The sequence below is a fragment of the Capsicum annuum genome, chromosome 1 (assembly GCF_002878395.1).
Source record: "Capsicum annuum cultivar UCD-10X-F1 chromosome 1, UCD10Xv1.1, whole genome shotgun sequence".
NCBI lineage: Eukaryota > Viridiplantae > Streptophyta > Magnoliopsida > Solanales > Solanaceae > Capsicum > Capsicum annuum.
In genome coordinates this window covers 97,578,471-97,599,726 of record NC_061111.1, presented here as the reverse complement: position 1 = coordinate 97,599,726, position 21,256 = coordinate 97,578,471, and positions in this window count along the sequence as shown.

Below are 21,256 nucleotides of genomic sequence, written 5' to 3'. Positions count from 1 at the left end.
TCCTACTTTGCTAATTTTGTAGGTATTCATATCTAAGGAGCTAGCTTGAGAGAGATAATTACCCAATAGTGGACAGCAGCAGTAAAGCCCAGGGAGAAAGTTTATTTCAAAGATATTCCAGGACTTATCATATGGGTTTGTGGAAGAGGAGGAATGGAAAGAAGCATGAAGGAAAGGAAATCAGTTTTCCAAGAAACATTTTTAATATCACCAGTAATTTGAGAATGCTGTTAGCAGTGAGGAAACCCACCAAGACTTTTTCAACAGATTGGCCAGGTATATTGAAGAATTTTACTCAGCTAAAACCTTCAATAAAAGTCACTGTAGTCTTATGGGAAATCCCGAAGATTGGATGGGTTAAGCATAATACAGATAGAGCATCAAGGGAAAATCTAGGAACTAGTTCATATGCCTTTTGTTTGAGGGATAGCAAGGGGGATTTGATGTATATAAGAGGAGAAATGATTGAAAACACAAATAACATGGAGGCAGAAGCTATTGCTATTCTAAATATAGCTAAATATTGTAATTATATGTAGTATGAGAAGATCATCATGTAAACAGATTCATTGGCAGTGCAAAGAATATTAATAAGAGAATAGGAATGTCTATGGAGCATACAAGAGTACATGCAACAAATATGGAAGTTGGTTGCAGGAAAATAGATAATATTTCAACACATTCACAGAGAGGGAGATCATTAGCTAATTTTTTTGCTAACTAGACTCAAGATAATGGTAATTTCAGAGTCACATCAGTTCAACAAATATATGCAACAGGAAAGAGGATACTAGATAGTGACAAATTACAATTCCCTTAGCTGAGATTGTCACCAACAAAGGGATAAAGGGGTTGGGATTACAATGCCCTTAGCTGAGATTGTCACCAATAAAGGGATAAAGGGGTTCGGAAGGCTTAAGATAGTTTTCACTTGATAGTATATTTACATATTCATAAAACAACAAAAAAAGTGAAGCAGATACTGAGCCTAAGTTACAACAGCTAACAAAAAAGGACTCTCAATAAATGAGAGGAGTTTAACGGTCAGATACATCAACAGAAACCTAAGGAGCAATGCACTATCCAAATAATTTCAGGTTCGAGCATCTCAGTATCTCCCTCCCAACTATATCTGCAAAGCTAAAAGGGGTTTAGCAAAGAAATTTAGGATGGATTTCAGCATTTAAGGGGAGTTTGTTATTTACTTGGATAATTTAACATTGCTACTAAGACACAACTCCTCGATGGTCTTCAAAAACTATGGATACTTCCCGTCCAATGGAGAACACAACTGAAACATAAGAAATGCAAGCTGGAAGAGCTATTTTTAGCAGCTAACAACACAACAACATTGGCCAAGAAAAAGAGTTACATACCTATAAATGGAGTAAGGTGAACTGGTGGTGCACGAATAAAAACATGGATACAACAATGGAAGCAGTGGAGGGAGAAAAAGAAATATGAAAGATGATTTTGGAAACCCTACTTGATTTAATCTATATATTTTTCTGTCTTTTAGCAAGTAGACCGGGTTGGGATTCAAATGGGTCATTTATTAGGCCTATTGGGTCAAATTATTTTTGTACATGTTTGTTTTAATTTTTAATCAATAAAATAAAATTTTTTTCTTTAAAAAGTAATCTATAATTATCCTTTAGATTATGTTTAGCAGATATATGCTAAAGAGCTGAGAGAGGCCTTTTGGGGCTAAGTTTACATCATTCAAAACATCTTTGGATATAAGGATTGACTTGTAATCTTGGGATCTTATTGTACTTGGTTTGTTATTAAATTCAAGACTTTGGATTTTCTTCTTCATTATTGTGAGATTTATCTTGTAATTTTGTCTTTGTATTCCATGATTGATCTCATAACTATTAGAGGCTAATTCCCTTATCTAGGATTGTGCCAAGTTGTTCTAGATAAATATTCTTGTTTGTATTGGGTTTTCATTATTCTTATTTATTTCTTAGCAGTGGCTAACATTAAGATCCCTCCTATATGTAATACCTCATACTTCTACCTAGCTTAAAATCATCCCAAAAATTTTAAAGACTTGTTTAAAAGATGAATCAACTTTTATACATATGGTATTTTCAAGATTTTCACTTTTTATCATGTGGAAAATTGAATAAGATTTCCATCGATACCAAATTCACCTAAATTTGACACCCAGGCGAAGATTCAGAGCCATCAACGCATCGTGGAGCCAGCCAAAATGGCAATCATCAAAATCCAGTGAGCCTCTGTGTTTATGGAGAGTCACGCCAAGGCTCAAATTCAGAGTTGTCAAATTCCAGTGACATGATACGATAGCGCCGCGTCGCGCCAGGGGTCCAGGTTAGGAAATTTTCACAGAATTAAAATACACATTCAAGGGTTAAAAAGGTCAATTTCTCACTGCTATATATACCCAATAACACGTGATTTAGTCATAATTCACCCAAAATATATTGTTTCTCTCAAGTTTCTCTCAAGAACAAGCTAGGGTTTTCAATTGGAGATTCAAATCCAAGACTCAAATTCAAGAATCTCTTCGTCAATCTTTGTAGAATCAAGAACTAAGGTATACACAGTGTTCATTCATTGATTTATTTCATCCATGAATCCCAAGAATAAAGTTTTAAATCTTGTATTGTTAATTTTTCATTGTGCGTTGATTATGTTCATGTGATTATGGTTGTATGATTCCCGAGTTGGAATCATTATGTGTTGTTCATGAACCTATGCTAGTATGTGGTCTGAAACATATGAAATTGAGTTGAAATATGAAGTTTAGTTTTATTGATTTGATGGTCATGCCTATGCCCTAAGTCATGCATCCTAGGTGTTTGATAAAATGCCTAATGGAATTAAAATTATGCATTATAACTTAATTATGACCCAAGTGATAAGTGTATGCTTTACCCTATGACTAAGAATGACTTCCATGATATTGTGTGCATTATGAATAGTTGAGGGAATTTCCATGACATTAGGTTGATGAAAGTATGATATGTTTATATGCAATTCCATTCATGTATAAGACTATGATAACCATATGCTTCATGAAATCCCCAAATTAATATATTATGAATTGTTGCTATTGGTCATATGTTCAAGAAGTGTCATGTCCTGTCGTTTCATGCTATCGAGTCCTGGGGGTACTTGTACCCGACAATTTAGCTATGTGCCTAGAGCCAGTATCATGTTTTCATAATACTCTCAGTCAAGCCATGATCCTTAGAATTCAGTCAGTCTCATGACTCAGGAAAACTCAGTAAATTCAATATTAGTCTAGTCCTACTTAGTAATCTCAGTGACCTCAGTAGTTTTAGTAACATTAGTACTTAGTAATCTCGGTAACCTCAGTATTCCTAAAAATCTCAATAACTTTAGTACTCTCTGTCAGTCCTCAGATCTCAGTAGTATTCCGTCAATCAATGAAACTTAGTGAATTCAATTCAAATCAGTTATAAAATATGATTAGTAATAGTTTAGTATAATTAATTCAATGTCTATTCAGTTGAGAGTAGGATTCAGCACCGAGTGAACCCAGGAATGAGGACACACACTGTCAGCCAGTAGAGAGTGTGATCCTTAGTAGCAATCCCTGTGTTCTAGAATACGTAGCCAGCTAGGTTGAGATGTACCCCTACGAGTGTAGAGACTATACACATCTTATTTGAGTTTTCCTTATAGAAGGGGTTAACAGAATGTCTCCCTGTCATTGAGGGTATACTCACAACTTGTCTTTACCCATGGCATGATACTGATACCTTTCCAGTTGAGGTTATAGGTTGGACTTCACCATTTCAGTTTTAGGGCATGTTGATTAGATAATTACCTCCCATAGTCTTAGTTATAATCTAGTTTCAGTAATAGAACTCAGTTTTGTTCTACAAAAATTCAGGACTATCAGATATAGTCAAATCAATACAGTACAGAACCCAGCTAGTTCCATCAATATCGGGTCTGTCAGATACAGTCACTCATGTTATCAATATTCAGACTTAGTAATTATGTTATCATGAACTCAGTTAATAATATATTAATTATATTAAAACCCATATTATCAGTATTCAGTTTCAGGATTGTCATATACAGTCAATCAGACCAGTTCTTCATAATCAGAACTGTCAAAAACATATATTGTATTATATTCAATATTAGTTCAGTTTTGAACCTTGTGGCCTTAGAGCTTATATTCTGCATATTTATAATGTATTATTCAGTGCTCAGTTATAGATATCAGTCATGGGTTAGCTTGTGGTCCTTCGGGGTCATGATCACCGTGTAGCATTTTGGGTACCAGATTCGGGGTGTTATAAACTATGGCATAATTATTTTATAACTTTATTATTTTAGTAGTTCAGAGTTAGTTGGGGACATGTCCCATCAACTCCATAATTTTCAAAAAGTTTAGAGGCTTATAGACTATAACATGTTTTAGACAGTTTATCTCAGTTTTGGATATTGTCATACCCTATCACAGACATTGTATTATATTCAGTATTAGTTTAGTTTTAAACCTTATGGCCTTACAACTTATATTTTGCATATTTATAATGTATTATTCAGTGCTCAGTTATAGATATCAATCATAGGTTAGCTTGTGGTCCTTCGGGGTCATGAGCACCGTGTAGCCTTCTAGGTACCAAATTTAGGGCGTTACACTATATTTACTATTTGCTTCACAAGAGAGGTAGAGAGTTGGAAAAGAATATCACAATAGTAATTTTAAGATTAATTATTGATCAAGGCTAATCAGTATCATCCACATAAGATGATTATCTTTTATCTAATAACTTGAGACTCAAAATATGATAGCCAATCGGGACCCAGGATAAGGGTTAGTAAAGAAACACCCTAAGACTCAAAAGGTAAAGGGTGAAATCCGTCAAAAAGTCCATAAGATAGTAGATGATACATAACTTATTAGATTCTGCATGCAAGGTATCATAATTGTTCAATAGTGCGCATGATAAGTCTACAAGGTCATAATCCAGGGGGAATACAAGCCTAGTCTTTGTATTAGATTGATTACAACCTAAATCATCCAAATCTAGTTACTCTTAATATTTTAGAAAATATCGCATATTTACATTTCTATGATGCCTAGTGATTTCAATGAGTTCAAGCAAGATTTCTGACGTATTCTATGGCATCGACCCCAACCTAGTTTGGTTACTATATTTTGATAGTGAATACTTTATCCTCATAATGAGGTGTAGTTCTGGAGACATCAAAAACTAAGGTCAGCAGTAGATTCTTTTGTTGCAAGAGTTCTATCTTGAGATCAAGGTTAGAAGGGGACTGAAAATCAGGTAGCTAATAATTTATCTAGACTTGAAGATTAGTCTTATGATAGGCAGAATTATGTGAAGTTTCCTGATGAATAACTCCTTTCTTGAAGTATTTATAAACTACCATTGTATACAAATATTGTGAATTTAGTGGTAAGTGGGATGCACCCTCCTAAAGAAACTACCCAACAAAAGAAGAAGCTTTTTTATGACTCTTATTTTTATGTTTGAAATGAGACCTTTTGTTCAAGAAAGGAACACATCAAGTGATTAAGAGATGTATTTCAACTATCAAAGTAAAGCAGGTTCTTAACATTTGTCACTCATCTCTTTATAGGGGAGATCATAGAGGTGAACAAGAATCACAAAATGTATTATAATTTGGCTTCTTTTGCCCTACTTTGGTTAAGGGTGAATTAGTATATGTGAAGGGATATGATCAATATAAACTAATATGAGTAATCTAAAAGGCATGAGATTTCTTTGAACAGTATCTTGAGATGGAGATATTTGAGGCTGGGATATTAATTTTATAGGTCCCTTTCCACTTTTATTTAGCAATAAGTATGTTATAGTTGTGGATGATTATGTTTTAAGTAGATGAAGGCCATTGTTTTCCCTACCAATAATGCAAGAGTAGTGGTGAAATTTGTAAAAAAGAATACCTTCACTAGATTTAGGACTCCAAGTGCAATTATTAGTGATGGAGGGACACATTTCATTAACAATTGGTTCTAGAATTTATTGACCAAGTATGGGGAAAGACTTAAGGTTTCTACTGCTTATAATCCCTAAACTATTGGTCAAGCAGAGGTGTCTAATTAAGAGGCAAAACAAATTCTTCAGAAGACTGTCAATGCACAAGGAAAGGATTGGGAAATCAAGCTAGATTATGCGCTATAGGCTTATTATACTACGTACAAGACACCTATTAGGACTTTACCTTATCGTTGGGTGTATGGTAAGTCTTTTCAATTATAGGTAGAGTTAGAGCACAAAGTATATAGGGATATAAAAAATTTCAATCTTTATTTGGAGTTAGTTGGGCAAAAGTACATGTTGCAGCTAAAAAAGTTTGATGAATTTTAGTTGCATGCATATGTGTCACAACTCAAGTTTTCACCGTAATAATGAGTTTTCACGGTAACAATGACATGCCACTTAAGACCACAACTAATCCCAAACGGACCCTTGGTACTGACATATTACTAAAATCATACACTTAAACATTGAGCAAAATCATAATCACATTAGATGGGAAATGTATAAAATAAATTTATTATTTTAAGTGAAGAAATATTTGACAATAATTAATATGTTGAACTATCTATGTTTGATAAAGTCTTTACTACTAAAAAATATGAGTTACTAGGACAAGAACCCCAGTAAACTCTAAAACCCAAAAACTAAAAACTAATAATATCTAAAAGCAACTAACAATTAATCTAATCCAATGTCCTCAGATGATGAGGACTCATCGAGACTAGAATGGAAAAATTTGTAGATCTGATTTAGCCATGAGTCTAGAAACAAGAACTTGAATCTGTATAATAATAAGATATATCACAAGAGAAAAGTATGTGGTCAATAGTACTGAATATACTGAGTTTGTGAGACCTTGCTAATAGTTTTAAGTCATATAAGTCAACAATTTCATGACAATATAACTAAAATTTAAAAGGAGAATAAGCATATGAAAATGCATCAGTTCAAACTAAATATTAAAGATTTAATGCAATTCAAAATTAATATGGTAGAATCTACATATATTAGGTGAGCTCATGAAGTCTAATGTATATCTTAGTTGGGAGGTTTCCCTATACCTTGTCAACAATATAGAATCAATATGATATGGATACAACATTGGGCCTATGGGAATAAGTGTTGACTTATGTGGTAGCGCGAATCTAATCCTATGTTGGTGACATAGTTTTGGAACTTAGTTTCCCTGAACCGATGTCCTCTTGTTATTAAATACTACTCCTAAAACAATTCGTATAGTACTATTTTCTTATATATAACTAAAAAGTGTATCTTTGAATTTAGAGTAAGATACTCAATTAAAAATATCTATTCTTTCTACGTTTTAAATCATGAAATATGAATCATGCAAATTTTAGCCTAAATCATGATAAGACATCAAAAATCATGCTATATCAGGCTAATGAAAATAGATCATGTAAAATCAGTCTAAATCAAGTTATATCATGCTAAATTTTTGTTCAAGTACAATGACTAAATGAGACTATTGAACCATGCATATTCATTTAAAAGAAAAATTTTAACAGTATAATAACTTGCTAAAATTGAAATCATAATTATTAGATAGTTAGGTGTTTATCCCTATTCTTGAAAACATAAAATCTATACTTATGTTTTTATAAAATAGGGAATGAGAGTGAAAGAAAACTCTCATTGAAGATCCCACATATTTGGTAGTTAGAGTAATCTGAACTACAGGCCTTGAACTTGGCACTTGATGGATGAACCCTAGACTTTGATTGAGAGCATTTTCATTTTAGACTAACAAGATTTGACTGAATGTTATCCAACATAACTGTGTTAAAGCAGTTATCCATTAATTATCTATTAAAGTACTATTGTGTTAAAGAGGCTGATCGATTGATTATCCATTAATCTCATTTTAAATATGTTAAAACAACATAATATAGACTTAAAGATAGGAAAACACCAAAGTACCCTTTTAAAATGATTTCTTAATCGAGATAAGGTTGCATACCATAACTTATTGTATGAGTTATGGTCCACTGTGTAACTCGTACAAAGGAGTCATTGTCACTGGAAGTTTTTCATTTCTCTAGTTTTGATCAATATGGGTCCTAGTATGATCTTGAAATTGAAAGTTTGACCCATATTATGATTAGTGGTTTCAAGGTAACTTGTCAAGCTTCTAAACTTCTTAAGTGCAAGTCAATGTGTGACTTATATAATGTCAAATAACTTATACCATGAGTCGTGGTGACAGGAGAATTTTTGAAAGAATACCATGAGTTTTGCTATGATTCGTGGTCTCATTGTACAACTTGTACAAATAATTATACTGATTTGGGACTATACATCTCAAACTTTGATTTTTCATGCTAAACATTGAGTATTGTAGATTTTGAATCTGAGGTGTAACTATATCTCCCCCTTTTCATCATTTGTCATCGAATGAAGACTAAATATTAAATAAAAAGGAATGAATTACTAACACCATCGATTTGATTACTGAAACTGAATCACTAACATGATGACTGGTTTGAACTGAGAGTAGTCTATAATCTAAATCACATGAACATGAATACATACCTAAAAATCATAAGAAATTAATTATAACATAAAATTGATTAGAGTAAATATATAAGGAATAACTATTACCTCAATTTATCACTATACTATAGGAGAAGAGTTTCCCAAGTTGCTTCCTTAACAGACTGATTCCTCCATAATACTTTCACTAAAGCAATTTTCTTGTTTCTCAATCAGTGAATCTGTCTATCAAGTATCTTAATAGACATATTCCCATAAGGATTTTTATTATTCTCACCAATGCTCTCCAAAGGTAATACTAAAGATAAATCACCAATGCAGTTCTTAAGAAAGGACACATGAAACACTAGATGCTCTATTGCCAACTTAGCAGGTAGCTCTAAATCATAAGCCATATTGCTAATCTATCTCAAAATATTGTAGGGACCATTATACCACGGACTAAGATTCCTCTTATTAATCAATATCATCACCTCTTTCATGGGTAAAACATTGAATAACACCTAATCATCAACTGCAAACTTAAGGTCCTTTATTCTTACATCTACATAAGGTTTTTTATGAATATAAGCAGTCTTAAACCTCTCCTAAATCAGTTGAGCCTCTTCCATAGCTTGAAGAACTAGATCTACCCTTGTCAATACAGTTTCACCAACCTTGAACCAAAAAATGGGTGATTTACATCTTTGCCCATAAAATGCCCCAAAAAGAGCTATTTGGATACTAGAATAAAAATTATTATTATAAAAAAATCTATAAGAGGTAAGTGATTATAATAATTACCTTTAAAATCAATCACGCTAGCTCTTAACATGTCCTTTAATATCTAAATTATTCTTTTTTCTTGGCCATCTTTCTGTTGAGGAAAGTTTTTGCTGAGATCTACTAGAGTACCAAGACCCTTCTAGAAAGAATTCCTAGACTTAAATGTAAACTGAGTTCCCCTATTTGAGATAATAAACAAGGGAAATTCATGCAATATGAACAACTAATAGTTATAAAGTATGTCATAAATCTCTTCTAAATCTATAGTCTTGATAGGAAAAGTTGAGCCGACTTAGTCATCTTGTCTACTGTCACTCATGTAGAATCATGATGATGTTGAATATGGGGTAAATCTATGATGAAATCCATATCGATAATTTCCCACTTTCAAGTAGAAATTCTGATATCCTGAGTTAGAAATATAGGTCATTGATCTTCTACCTTTACATGATGGAAATTAGGACTCTTAGTCATGGAGTTTGCAATATTCATCTTCACGTTATTCCACCAATATACCTCTCTCAAGTCTTGATACATTTGGTAGATCTATGATGAATTGAGTATTTGGAACTATGAGCCTCTATCTAAATTCACACTCTCAACATATCTACATCTAGAATATATAATTTTCCCTGATTACAAAGAACACCATCTTCTCCTTAAGAGAAAACCTCCTTTTTTTGACTGCGGACAACATCTTTTAGCTGGTATAGAATAGGATTATTTTCATGATTTTCTTTAACTTCTATCATAAGTAAATCAATAAACCATTATGAATGATAAATCCATCATCCTCTGAATCTATAACCCCTAGACATGCGAGTCTATGGTTATTTCTAGCCAATTCCTTCTTTTCTTCCTCAATATGAGCGACCCTGCCTATGGAAAACCTACTAAGAGCATCAACTACCACATTGTACTTACTGAGATTATAAAGCACACTTATGTCATAATACTTGAGAAGCTCAAGTTGTCTCCTCTACCAAATATTTATCTCTTTTTGACTAAGCACTTACTGCAAGATTGTGTGATCCATAAATATATTTATATAAAGCCCATAACAGTAATACTGCCAAATTTTCAAAGCGAATGCTATAATTGCTAACTCAAGGTCATGAGTTGGATAGTTATAACTCAAAGTCATGATTTAGATAGTTATTATCATGAAACTGAAGGTATTTTGAATAATAAGCAATGGCCTTATTGTGCTGTATGAAAACACAACCAAGGACAACTCTGGACATATCAAAATAGACTACAAAACCATCTGTATTATCTAGAAAAGTAAAAACTAAAGCCTTAGCCAATTGAGTCCCTAACTCATGAAAACTCTCTTTATAGACCTTAGACAATTGAACATTATCCCTTTTTAGTGTCAATCTGGTCAATAAGGTATCAATTGATGAGAACTCATTAAAAAACCTCATGTAGTAACTGATTAACCCCCCAAACTCCTAATATCTTATGGAGTAGTGGGCCCAGACTAGTTCTTAATGCCCTTAATATTTTGAGAGTCTACCTGAATACCCTCACTAAAAAAATTCTGGAGAAATAAAATTGACCTTAACTAAAACTCACACTTGGAAAGCTTTATGAATAACTTACAATCCTTAAGAGTTTGCAACATCATTCTCAAATGATTTATATGATCCTTCTTACTCATGGAGTAAACCAAGAAGTCATCTCTAAAAATAATAATGAACATATCTAGGTTCTTCCCAAACACCCTATTCATCAAGTCCATAAAAACTGCAGAAGCAGTCATTAGTCCTAAAACATAACGGTAAATTCATATGGCCATACCATTTTTTGAAGGTTATCTTTACAATGTCATGCTTCTCTACCTTGAACTTATAATACCCAGATCTAATATCAATCTTAAGAAATATGTGGCACCCTAATGTTGTTTGAACATGTGATTTATTTTTGGGGATGAGACTTGTTCTTAATTGTGACATTGTTCAACTGATGATAATAAAATACATCTTGATAGAACCATATTTATTTCACATGAAGAGGACTAGAGCATCCCATATGGAACTATTGGGTCAAATAAAACCCTTATAAAAGATATTTTTCAACCATTCTTTTATGTCCTTAAGCTCCACCAGAGCCATTCTATAAAGTGTAACAAAAATAAGTAGAAATTGGTTACATATTTGGAAGAAGGTCTATCAAAAGTCAATTTCTCAGTCAAGAGAGTATTTAAGAAGATCCTCAGGAAAAAATGGGAAACTCATTGACTATTGGAAATAACTAAAGAGATGGGTTTGTGGACTTAGACTCCTTAAGACAAACTAGATAATTGATGCAACCCTTAAAGACTACTTTCCTATCCATAAGGTAAGAAATAAAATAACCATAAGGAATTTCAGAACTATTTTTTTACTTTATGATCAGCTCATTTAGGAACTAAAAACTTATGTGTCATGACCCAAGACTACCCCTAGTTGTAACATGGTGCTTAGAGTCACAAGTGACCTAAGCTAACACATAGCCTGGCATAACACTATGAATCTTGAAATAACTGATGTAAAAGCACTATACAGATACTGAACTAAATGATGAAATGGTAAATCGTCCAATAATATCTAATTTTAAAACCACAAAAGGTTAATATCTAATGGTATGTCCAAAAGTCTCTAATAAGATGAGTTTATGGGATAAGCCCCCAACTAACTCTAAGTACCTGAAACTGAAATAAAATAGGTAAAATACTAATATCGGTCCTCAAATAATAAGGAGTCACCAAAGTATTAATGATGATGTAGTATGAGATCGTACTATGCATGATTCGAATACTGAATGTTAGATCCTATATTATGAGATAATATAGCACAAAAGATAGTATGTAATTAGTACTTTAAATGTACTGAGTATGCGAGATAGGGAATAAATGGTATAACCCAATCACGATGACATGGAAAATTAGTGCAAGACCAAATAATAACATGTTCTGTATGATAAGATGAACAACTAAATATAAGGTCATGCAAGTAATTAAAGCCAAACTATGAACTTTGAACTATGGTTTGTGGATTGTAGGAGCTACTAGTGGGATCTACTAATAACTGAAATGCCCCAATCTAAGAAAATCAGGGTCTAACCTATAACCCTAGCAAGAAGGGTATTTTGTACCTTAGAAAGGGTATGATCACTAACCAATATGGATCCACTAAACTGATATCTAAAAGGACTAAGGTGTCAAGCCTGGTCTGATGGGTGACACTTTAGATCCTACATTAGTGTCATTGTTCTAGGACATAGGGATTTCTACTAAGTATCTTAACTAGAGGGACTTATAATAAAGGTCTTAGTCTAACTGATGGGTGAGTCTTTATCCCTACATCTGCTCGGTCCTATGTACTACTCTGAACTTGATGATACTAATATCTAAAATGCTCATAACAGTAATATTCTAGACCAAAAGTATACACATTATCTGTGAGCATTCAAAACATATTAATTGGAGAATATAATAATCATAAGTATATGTATGAAATCCTTGGTCATTGGATGTTCATAACCCACCATCTCTGAAGAGTTCAGCTATTATGACAATTCCATAAACATAGTGAATTAATGAGTATAATAACTCAAATCCAACAATCATGTATTTAACAATATAATTAAGATTTTTAATTTTTTAAAATTTCATGGTACTAAAATTCATGTTAAAAAATGGGTTTATAACCCAATGAGAACAAGGAACTGGAATATCAAGAAATTCAAAACATCTATGAACCCTAAGCTATAAGGAAGGAATTAAACTAAGGAATTTAGTTAACTTAGGGAATCAATATGTAAAAGAAGACCCATTTATTTAATCACATACCGAGATATGGAAACCCTAAAGAACCTTTGAAATTGGAAGCTTGAAGACAATAAACCTTAGTTTCCCTGAAGGGGAGAAATCATCTCTTTCTTTCTCTATGATACTAAGTGTAGTATGCTTTCTTAGTTATGAGGGCTTAGGGTTATCAATATTAATTCTCAGACTTGGGATGGATTAAATGAAGTTTTTTTGATTATAAAAGAGTGGGAAAAGACTGGAAAAGCTTAACATAAAATATAACTCACAATTTACAGACTTGACTCGTACGGACCATCCCACGATCGTAAGATCCACCAATGATTATGGGTAGTGCTCATGTTTTAGAATATGAAATGGTGTTTTATGAACAGCACCAAATGATCCTTGGTATGATAATTTGACCCACCTATAATTGTACCTTGGTTCGTAGGTTGGAAGTCCAAGTCAGATCAACTTTAGGTGTCACAATCGTATCTAAGACTGTTGTTTCTTACCATGGTGATGGGTGAAAGGTATACTTGTCATCCTTATGATTTTTAGGACTATTTCAATCATATGAGAGCATTGTATCATTGTTTAATCTCACCATCAACATACCTATGCTTGTAGGTTCTCAACGTTAGATACTGCTTCACTAAAATGGCCATAATGTTTTACTCTGATATTGAATTAATGCGAAACTAGATGAGTTATAAGACTATTCTAATATCTATCACTTAGTGGGTATTAAGATAAAAAATACTTCAGAGTCTAGTACTTATGCTTATTTTAAGTTTACTATAGAAAGATTCTTCTCAAGAAATCAAATGATAAGGGATGTCAAATTGGCTTTTAGCTAGGAGTTACTTGTATCTTTAATACATTACTAAATAACTTATCACACCACCCAAATCATGATTTTGTATTTTACATATACTTGAAGCATAGTTCTAATCGTAGATTGGATTTTTGGGGTGTTACAATATCTCCCCCTTGGGGTCATTCATCCATGAAGGAAAACTAACTAAACAAAAAAGTTAGGGAAAAAGCTGCAATTCCCATAATAAATTTGTAAGAGATGAATACTTATATGATAATTAAGTCTATAAATAAAACATGGACTGGACCAAACTCATGAATATAGGTTATGACATAAGAATAACTGGGTGACACAAAAGAAAAAGAATTAGTTGAGGTGAAACTATTACCTCAAGTTGGAACTAAGTTCGAAGAGGAAAGATGGGGGCACTTGGTCATCATATCTGCTTCTAGTTCCTAAGTAGCTCCCTTAACTGACTCATTTAACCAAAGAACCTTTATCAAAGATACCTCTTTATTCCCCAACTTATGAACCTGATGGTTAGGGATCTCAACTGGGGACTTTTCATAAGAGAGACTATCTTTCACACCCACAATCTCTAAAGGCACAATCGATGCAGGATCACCAATGCATTTCTCTAACAAGGACATATGAAAAACTAAATATATTGATGCTAACTATATGGGTAAATTGAAATCATAGGCTATATTTCCAGAATGATCCACTATCCTATAAGGGCCAACATAGCAGGGACTGATCATTTACTTTTTACCAAATCTCTTCACACCTTTCATGGGTAAAATTTCAAGTGGAAAAAATTATCACTAGCAAACTCAAATTCCCTTTTCCTTATATCTGCATAGGACTTGTAATGACTCTGGACTATTTTGAGCCTCTCTATGATCTATTGAACTTTCTCCAAAGCCTCATAAATTGAATTATACCTAAAGTGTAGCACCAGGTCTATGGTGCTCAACCTTAACCTCCTGGTAATTTGAACACTTAGCCATAAATTTTGTGATATTTTTTTCATGCCATAACACCAATAGATTTCCCATAAATCATAGTACATTTTAGTATCTCCTACGTGAATAGAATAAGGGTAATTATGAGCTTCTATTGGCATCCTCTATCTCATATAAACTACATATAGAACACATAGTCTGCCCTAAAAATAAAGAACTCTATCTCCTCTCTGGGAGAAAACCTTAACCTTTTGACTTTGGATCACTTCCTTCAACCAAAGCCAATAGGATCACTATCTTTATTTTCTTTTACCTTGTCTATCAAAGAGGATTTTGAACCATTCTAAATCAAGATATTGCCATTGGTTGAGTCAACCGATCCAACTCCTAATATAGTAAGCTAGTGAACCTTATGAACTAACTCTTTCTTCTCATACTCTATATGAGCAACACTTTCCATAGACAACCTACTAAAAAATTCCGCTGCCATATTCGCTTTACCAAGATGGTACAAGACACTAACATCATAATTCTTCAGCAACTCTAGTCACTTCCTCTGATAAAGATTTAGATCTTTCTGGCTGAACACATACTGAAGGCTTTTGTGATAAGAAAACACATTAATATAAACCCCTTGAGACAATTCCATCAAATATTTAAGGTGTAAACAACTACTAGCAACTCAAGTTCATAAGTTGTGTAGTTTTTCTCATGAGGCTTAAGATGTCTAGAGGCATATATTACAACCTTGCCATGCCGTGCTAGCACAAAACCAAGTAAAATTCTAGATGCATCATAGTAAACCACAAAACCATCTGAACACTTTATTAGAGTCAAAACTAGAGTAGTAGTGAGTCGAGTCTTCAGCCCTTGAAAATTTTTCTTGCAAGAATTAGACCACTGTAATTTGACCCTTTTTAGTCAATCTGGATATGGGAGAAGCAATAGAGGAAAACCCTTCAACAAACCATCTATAGTAACCAGCTAAACCTTTGAAAAAACTGATATGTGATGGAGAGATAGGGCTAGGCCAATTTCTAACTACTTTGGTCTATTAAGGATCAACTTAATGACTTCACCAAAAATGATATCACTAATGAATGTTACTGATTTTAGCCAAAATTCACACTTGCTGAACTTAGCAAATAGCTAACGATCTTTAAGATTCTGCAAGATAATCAACAAATGGTCTACATATTTATTTTCACTCTAATAATAAATAAGGATGTAATAATTAAGACTACAATAAACTTGTCAAACACTGCTTGAACACCCTGTTCATCATGTCCATAAAAGCTGCAGGAGCATTCATTATTCTAAATGTCATAACAAAAAATTCATTGTGACCATATTAAGTTCTAAAGGTTATCTTTGAAATGTCACTTTATCTGACTCTAGGCTAATGATAGACGAATCTAAGGTCTATCTTAGAAAAAAACTTGGCACCCTGAAGTTGGTCAAGCAAGTCATCATTCCTATGAATAAGATACTTATTATTGATTGTGACTTTTTTCAATCAATGATACTGATATATCAGATAGAATCATCTTTATTCAATATAAAAATAATGGATCATCCCATAGAGAGACACTAGACCTAATGAAACCCTTGTCTAGAAGATCTTTTAATTATTTATTCAACTTCTTCAGATTAGCTGAAGCCATTATTTAGGTTGGAATTTAAATAGGTTGGGTATACGAAAAGAGATCTATTTCAAAGTCAATTTACTGCTAGGGAGGAACTTCAAGCAAATATTCTAAAAACACATGCAAATTCATTTACCATAAGAATTGAGTCAATTTACTGCTAGGGAGGAACTTCGAGCAAATATTCTGGAAACACTTATGCAAATTCATTTACCATAAGAATTGACTCAAGAGTCGGGGTCTCAAACTTTGAATCCTTAATCCCAATAATATTATTGATACACCCTTTGGAAATTAGTTTTCTAGACTTAAGGAAAAAGATGAACTAACCTATAGGCCTAAGGTACTACCCTTCCAGTCTATGACTAGCTTATTTGGGAATTGAATCTGGGCTACTCTATTTTAAAAATAAACTAAGGAGTATCAAGAGTAGAGCCTATCTATTCCAAGAATAAAATCAAAATCTGTCATGTCTAACTTTACAAGATCGATTGATGTGGTTTTCTAAAAAAACCATGACTGGGCAATTTCTGTACACCCATCTGGATATGACTGAATTTCTAACTAGAATAGAGACAAGGAAAGGTTTTGAGAGGATTTCAAGACTGACACCAAAGTCTACTGCTATATATGGATTCACAAAGGAAAGTGTGGATCCAAGATCTAATAGTTCATAAACATGAATATGAAAGACTTGTAATATACCAATGACCACATCAGGAGACCCTTCCAGATCCTATTAAGTCTGATGGGTATATAACCTATTCTGATATTGTCTGTTAGCTGTACTAGATGTAGCATCCTATTAAGTTGGGTGACCTATTGGAACTAGAGAAGAGTTTGATTGACTTTGCTTACAAGTATCCTTACTATTTTGTAAAGCCATTGAATATTCCCTCAATCAATGGATTGGCTTGCTATACCAAAAACAACCATCACTACCAGGCTTGCACTCACCCTTGCACTTCTTACCATATTTCTTGCAAATTGAGATAGTATAAACATTATTCACATACTTTGGGACTTAGAGTCTAGTGCTCTATCCTAATTATTTTTGCCTAAGCTTAGGCACTGGAGCACTAGTAGAAGATGGGGCTAAAGCTGAAGATTTTTGGTGCAACTAAGAACGATTACCATAATCTAACCTCTATTGAGAGAAATTAAAGCTATATGTTCTAGCCCTCTTACTCTCCCTTTATCTCTACTTAATTTTATCTTCTTCAGTCTGTTAAGCATGACTATCAACTTAGAGATGTCAGTATCCATAATTAATATAGTAGTTCTACACTCTGCAGCCATATCCTTTAAAAACCTAACACAAACTTACTCATTTGGGACCTAGAGTGAACAACCATAGTCGGAGCATACTTTGACAATTGTGTAAACCTAAGAGAATACTACTTCACACTCATGTTACCCTACTTCAGATTTATGAATTCCTATACCTTAGATTTCCTTAGCTCAAGTGGGAAAAAACTGTCTAGTAATATAGTAATAAACTCATCCCACTCCACTGATCTTGTATCTACATCTTTATCATGTTTGCATTGCTTATACTAGGTGTAAGCCACTTTTTGCAATTGATAAGGAGCTAAGTCAGCACTTTCAGTTAGAGTGACACCCATGATCTCAACAACTTTCTGAATACTATCCATAAATTCATGTAGATCCTTTTTAAACTTAGATCCAAGGAATACCAAAGGATTCATATGAGTAAAGTCTCAGACTCTAGCTACTATTATATTCACTACTGGGTTGGCTGGTAAAATAGCCAACTAGTTATCTTGGGTGGCGATGGGCTGGGCTAATATTGTGAAAGCAACTCTTAATTCGACATGAGAGATTTTTTCTTTAAAAGGGTTTGATAGAGATGGTGGTGGTGCTTGTTGATTCCAAATACCATTGCCATTCCTGTTCCTTCTTTTGTTAGTTCATTTGGGAGGAAAGTTTTGTAAATATGTAATGAATAAAATAGGAGAAGGTTTTAATAAAGTTCACACTTTATTGCTTTTATGACCCGAGGCTACTCCCTAGTCGCAACAATGGTGCTTATGGTCCCAAAAGACCACAAACTAACTCATGAACTGGTACTTTTTGTGAGTACTCAATAATATATTAATAATGAAGACGTATGCAGAAAATCTAATAATAATGCCATAAGGTTTCAGGAACTGAAACCAAGACTAATACATAGTTCTATGCATCTGAAAAATACTAAAAATACTGATAAAAACAACTAATAAACTGACTATCTGTCTGAATGTCTGAAAGCTTCTAACATTGACTGACTGTGGAGTTGATAGGACAAACCCCCAACTAACTCCGACGGGCTAAATAACTAAACTTCTAAGATAAATAAATATAATATAAACCCATCCTTGAAGGATGAGGACTCACCACTTATTGCTACTACTAATAATCTGATTTGCCTAAGCATGGTTAGGAAACTAAGCATCCGAATGTATTGGTATGAGAGATGAGGTTTGGCTAATATGCAAAATTTGTGAATACATGACCAAGCATATAATATGATTCCAAAATGATCAATAAACTGAAATACTGATAATTGAATACCTGATAACTGTATGCTATGGTCAATCAAACCTAAAACTAAATTCTATGCTGAATACTGAACTGAGACTGTGGGAGGTATCATCTAACAAACATAACCCAATCTAAGCTAATTAGGGTCCAACCTATAACCCCAGTTGAAAGGGTGTCAATACCGTTCCACGAGTACTAACACTGGCTGTGTGGATCCACTAAAGAGTCACCCTCAACTGGTAGGTGCTCTAATGAGATATGTGTCAACCCTCAATTAGCAGGTTAACATCTCAAACCTATGTTTGATACGTAGTTTTGGAATTCAGGGATTACTACTAAGAGTCACACCCTACTACTAGAAGGTGAGCCCCTATCCTTGGGTTCGCTCGATGCTAAATTCTACTCCCAATTGAACTGACTCAGATTACTGAATGATCTAAGTTTAACTGATTATGATTACTAACTGAATGAATAATGCTCATACATATCTGGAACCATTATAAAATTACTTTAAACTATGTAAACAACTAAGTTTTGGGTATTAATAACCCCCATCACTAAATCAAATTAACAATATGGACACATGAAAGCTTTGAAGAACATAATAGGGGGTCATAGTTCAAAATTCATCTCTTAGGCATTTCATCAAACACTTGAAATTCATGGACTTAATCATGGGAATGATTGACACATGTGAGAATAACATCATTATCACACTAAAATCATAAATTGGGGATTTAACATGAAAATTTCTTGGTTCAAATGTGTAAGGGATGCTTTCAACACAAATCACTTGTAAACAACATGTATAACCAAAATTCATAAAAGCTTCATAAAGATAACTCATTGTAAACATATAAATTCATGAATTAAAATATAAAAATAGATTCTTGGACCCCATGGGTGAAAAGGGCCCATGGATGAACAACAAACATACCTTAAAGCTTTAATCTTGAAAGAGAATTAACTTTCTTGAAAGTTCTTAGGTGGTGAAGCTTGAAATCATGAGTATTCTTAAAAGGATAATGATTGAACATGATGATTTTGGGTGATGGTTAGGGTTTAGTTTAGAGAGAAATTGAGGAAATTGGGCATATAATGCCATAAATGATGACTTAATCTCATGTTTTCAAAAATTAGGGCAATAGAAAAAGACAAGACTACCCCTCTGGGATCTAAATAAGTAATTGGAATATCGTTTGGGGGCTTGGTCCGATGCAATGACATGCTCATCACTATACCCAGCACGACGTAATGCAATCACGTTGACCTGCTGGAATTGAAATCCAAAAATGGCCTGAACCTCATTCGAAAAATTCAAAACTTTCCCGAGACATGCTTCTTACACCCCTGAAAATGAATTAACTTAAAAACTTATATCTCAGGGTTGAGAAGGTCACTTTAAAAATTGTAACACCCCGAATCTGGTACCCAAAACGCTACACAGTGCCCATAACCTCGAAGGACCACAAGCTAACCTATGACTGATATCTGTAAACTAAGTACTGAATAATAGTAATAATATCGTAAATGCAGAAACATGAATTGAAAGGCCATAAGGTTTAATACTAGTACATAACAGAAAAAAATATGGTATAACAATACCAAAATAACTAAGATAATTGTCTGAACATACTGTTGTCTGAAAGCCTCTAAACTGTCTAAATAAAGAGTTGATAGGACATGTACCCAACTAACTCCAACTACTGAAATAAAATGAAAACTAAAATAGTAATGCGATCATTATGTCCTCAAAGGATGAGGACTCACTGCAAACTCTGATTACTGAACTGGGATGCTACTGGTTCTCTGGAGCTCGTGCTTCTAAACCTATGGTATAAGACACCATAGCGCAAATACATCAGCACTTTGAATGTACTGGTTTGCAAGTAAGGTAGGCTGAATACAATAGGTTCATATGCATGAACAATACTAACTGTCTGACTAACATGAATGTAAGAATACATACTTGCATACGTAACTGTAATTGAGATCATAATAGGACTGAATACTGAGTTCTAACTAGTGAATCTACTGCATTGACATCTGAGTCACTGATGAGTAAGAAACTGATACTGTATTACTGAATACTGAGGGACTGATACTATGTTACTGATACATGGATAACTGTGTCTGACAGTTCTGATTATGAAGAACTAGTCTGG